The following is a 5,139-nucleotide window of genomic DNA, read 5'->3' as shown; positions in this document are numbered from 1 at the left end:
AGGAGGTGAAGGGATGAAAGACAGATAGTAGGGAAGATGGGCAGTGGGAGGAAAAATAATAAGCCTCGAAAGTAGATAAGAAACTGGAGGGGAAAAAGAGAGGAATGGGAAGGTTGTGAGAGAGAAATAGCGACTGCCGAATGAAAGATGAACTGGGATAGAGTAATGAGTACTGAGGGGAAGAGGTGTGGAGAGCAGGAGGAGGTAGAGTATTACAGTGAGATGTGGAGCAGGAAGGGGAGGAGCTGATTAGAGGAAGTGATGTGATTGTGAGAGCATAAATAGGTTCATAGGTTCATAGGTAGGTACTAAGATATCTGCCTGTGGGCATCTATAAGTAGCCAGAATGTGTTGGCTTTCGCTGCCCCCTTAGATTAGTTCCCTGTGCCTCTGTCCAGCAGAGCCACTGAAGTGATCCCCGGGGTAAACTTTCTGTTTCCCATCCACTCGTCAAGGTTTCTCTTGAAGAGTGTTAGCGAGGAGCTCTGCCTAATGTAGATTGGAATCTTGTAGTGGTGGTGGTTGTGGGTGGGAACTGGAGGTACGGTAGGGGAGCGAAGTGAAGCCTGATTGTAGTGAGGGCTGAATGGAGTGGAGCCCCACTATCACAACTGTAGCTCGCAAGAAAACAAGATGTTAGGACTTCAGAGAGAATACAGGGGTCTGTGAAAGAAGAACTAATTGTTGCGTTCGCGCACACACACACACACACGCACACACACACACACACACACACACACACACACACACACACACACACACACACACACACACACACACACACACACACGTGTGCACACGCACACACACACACACACACACACACATATATATATATATATATATATAGAGAGAGAGAGAGAGAGAGAGAGAGGAAGCAGGTTAGTTTGTCAAGGTGTCAAAAGATAGAAGAAGGAGGGATTTATTAAAAACCTCAATGGGAGACTAACCCTTGGCAGTGTGCACACTAAAGACAGAGATTTACTAGTGTCTGTAGTTCACTTTAGATATAACAATTAGAATAGAAGAGATTGAAGCAGGGTGATGCTGGCTTTCAAGTAGGAGGGAGATTGGTTTAGCGGTAGACTGTAATGGGCTAAAAGGGAAAAGAAGAAAAAGAAAAGCTAAGTTTTAAGAAGTTAAAGCAGGGAAGGAGACAGGGAAGTCAGTAAGGGTAATACACTGTAACAAAGCAAAAAAAAAAGAGGAAAAAAGAATGCAATGGGATTCAAATACACATTTAACATACTTCTTCTTCTTCTTCTTTCGGCTTTTTCCCGGTTAGGGGTCGCCACAGCGGATCACCTTGTCCGCATTACTGATGGGCAGTGGAGTTTGTCGTGTTGCCAGCCCAGCCCCTTCCCTTCCAGACAGAAGGCACACTCACACACACACATAGGGCCACATTTGTCCAATCCCACTGCCAGCATTTGTGTGGGATGGGAGAGAAACGAGAGGAGCACCGGAAACGAGGAACACCCACAGGAGGCAGACTCAACACAAGACAGAAGGCAGATCGAACCCAGAATCGAGAATCTCTTGAGAATCTCTTGAGGCAGCAATGCTAACCACTGCACCACCGTGGCCGCCCAAAAATACACATTTAACATACATTCAAGAATAACAGCTTAGCTAACAGTTAGAAAGGTAGCAGTACAAGCAGAAAGGTAAATGACAAAGCAAACCCTGTATGGAATGAGAAACAGACAGAAAAAAAAATAATTTAACACAGTTAACCAAATAACAATGCCGAAGCATATGTGTTGGTGCACATTTGTCTTAACTTCCCATGAATCAGCTTTTCTAGTAGCCAGAATGGCCTAGTTAACCAAATAACAATTTCTAAGCAAATGCCTTGGCACACATTTAGTTAGAGTTGTGAGGAAACAACATTTCACTTTATAGAACACTAGGACATTTCCGCATCTATAGCAGTGAAACAAGGCTTACAAGTTTTGAACTTTTATATAGAATAGTAGGAGATAAACAGTCTCCTACGCAATGTTTGATGATGTCAATATTTATCATGTTTTATAGCTAAATATTTTGTTAAATGGCTTTTTTTAAGTTGATGGGTCAACACTTATGGGGATGTAAACTAATTTCTCAAAATTGACACACAATCCCAAAAATGTTGGATGTTTTCTGGCAGCTAGCAAATGGCCATGAAACAAATTTCATTATCAGTGCTTATCACTTTTAGTGTGGTGGTGCTAATCAGCACCATATTATCTGGAATAAACCCTCTAGGTGCACTAGGTATTTGTTAGCATGAATACCTTTAGATCTGGCATGATCATTGCTTATCACTTTAGTGTGGTGGTGCTCATCGGTACCATATTAGCTGTAATAAACCCTCTAGGTGCACTAGGTATTTGTTAGCATAAATACCTTTAGATCTGGCATGATCATTGCTTATCACTTTAGTGTGGTGGTGCTCATCGGTACCATATTATCTGGAATAAACCCTCTAGGTGCACTAGGTATTTGTTATCATAAATACCTTTAGATCTGGCATGATCATTGCTTATCACTTTAGTGTGGTGGTGCTCATCGGTACCATATTATCTGGAATAAACCTTCTAGGTACACTAGGTATTTGTTATCATAAATACCTTTAGATCTGGCATGATCATTGCTTATCACTTTAGTGTGGTGGTGCTCATCGGTACCATATTATCTGGAATAAACCCTCTAGGTACACTAGGTATTTGTTAGCATAAATACCTTTAGATCTGGCAGGATCATGTCTGTTCTACCTTAGCAGAGGATGAAGAGGGAATAACCTGCTGTTGCTGATGTGCATTTTTACATGTTAGGCTAGTACTGTTTATGTTGCTGAGCTGTGTCTCAACATGCCATAAGTCTGCTTTCTACTTCAGCACAATGGTTTTAGTAAAAATAAAGCACCACATGTATAATGTAATTCATATGCAGAGTGCATCATGAAATACCTTCATGTTGCAACAGTATTATTCCCAAACATGAGACAGTGATCATAAATGTTAATGGCTGCCAATAGCAGATATTAGTTAGTCACTACCTGTATGGAGCTCTTGGGCTATTATACTAATGTAGCCTTATCCACAGCCTTTTTATATGCAGAACTTTGGTCATATTCAGATATTCACAGGCAGGGGCAGTGACCTGATGGCAAATGGCAGACATGTGCTTAGTCCTGACATGACTTTATAGATTGCACCCCAAACTGTACACTGACTGGGGCCTGGGAAAAATCCAAGAACTAAGCTCACTAGCTTCATAGGTGGAATAGTGAAGCCCCTTCCACAGTGCTAGTGGAAGGAGAGGGGTGCTGAAAAATGAGGTCACAAAAATCCATTTTTGCAGTTTGTACAAATGACATACACTGGTATGGCATATGCATTTCCATTTATCACACACTCAAAGTAGATCCATTTCTGTTGACATGTGGACTTTTGTTTTCCCAATCCTTCATACCTTTGCCACGAAGAGGCCACAAAGTGCTATCATAAGAGAATTACTGGTACTGTGTCTCTACAGACATCTTACTAAACAGGTCAGAGGATAAAACATGCATTTTCTGCTGCAAAGTCACCACTTTTTCAATATGGAGTCTCAGTAACTCAGCAGGCAGTACACTAGCCATTATTGTAGAAGGCTGTGGGTTTAAGTGTCACACCAGGTAGTTGGATTAATTTTCTAGTACTGACACTATACTGCAGCATAAGAGGAGTGCACTCCTGTGTGTGCTGTATTTCAGATGAGATTTTAAACCAATGCTCCATCTGTCTGAGTTTGTGGCAGCTCAGCTGGATGTGAAAGATGCCAGAGCACTTCTCAACAAAAGTAGGGGAAGTTCTCTGGTTTCCTAGCCAAATGTCCCCTAGTCAGCATGAATACCATCTTGGGTTCCCCTGAAAAGAGGCTGTTGGCCTAATGGGACTAACCAGTCAAAAACTATAAATAAAAAAATAAAAAATAATCTTCTCAAAAACTTTGAGATTAAAAATTGAACTTTAGTTGTGCAGATTGTCGAATTCTAGTACAAGCCTCTTTAATAGTAGACTTTCTAGCACTTTCTTCAAAGCTGGAAAAAATAGATCAGAGACATTTGGCAAATTTTGGAGAGTAATGGGTCCAGGAACTTCAGATAACTAAAATGCAGTCTGGTGGGACAAGGATCCAAACTACAGCAGGCGATAAGCAAATGGACACATTTTCCATAATTTCCTCATGATCTACTAGCTTAAAAAACATTTCAACAGAACCACTTTTCTGGCCAAAGCACTTTATATATATATATATTTGAATTTTATAAATGGATCCCCTTCTTGTTAGCAGGCACCTTGTTTATATAAATAAGAATACCTTCACCATTTTATATTGCATTGAAGTTAAATATCTTCTGTTCTGAAGACAAGATACACTGAACAGCCTTTTAGAGATTAGCTATTTGCAGCAACAGAGACCTTTCTGAAGAGGAACTCTGCTTTCTCCAAGGAAATACCTGAATGATACTTTCCAAAGTGTTGGACCTATGAGTCTCTAAGCCATACCTTTCAACTATCCAGAATTTCACAGAATATCTTGATTTTTGCCTAATATTTTTTGTCTGTTCCTCCAAAACTGTGTGGCTTTCTGGCAAATGTTTGAGGGTTGAAGTCAATAAATAATGACAATCATTTTAAGTTTCAAACTCTGTATCTTTTCAGAAATTGCGTGCAAATGTAAAAATGTTATTCTGTCAAATTTCTAAGAGCAATATTTAAAATCCAGCCCCAATTTTAGGTCTTTGCCCCCCTCCATTGTTTTTGGCACAGACATGATAGCAGAATATATTTTGTAATTTTAGTTTATATGTAAAGAACAGAGTTACTTATTTACTTTATTTATTACATTCATTAATCAGGTAAGGGAAATTGTCAAAAGACCGATTTCAGCCATGGGCCATGTCATAAGGCATACATATTAAATACTAATATCAGAGATACCATAAATCATAGTAGAAAATGTTCAAAGGAAACACACACACGTATATATGTATATCTATATCTATATATATATATATATATCTGTATATATATTAGGTAATGAAAAGACATGCTTAAAATCAACATTTACATTAAGGTTTGTATTTATTTATTTATATATATTTGA

Source organism: Protopterus annectens, chromosome 9.part0 (genome assembly GCF_019279795.1).
Source record: "Protopterus annectens isolate FY-2018-M chromosome 9.part0, PAN1.0, whole genome shotgun sequence".
In the NCBI taxonomy this organism is placed as follows: domain Eukaryota; kingdom Metazoa; phylum Chordata; order Ceratodontiformes; family Protopteridae; genus Protopterus; species Protopterus annectens.
Note: the sequence above shows the minus strand (reverse complement) of the source record.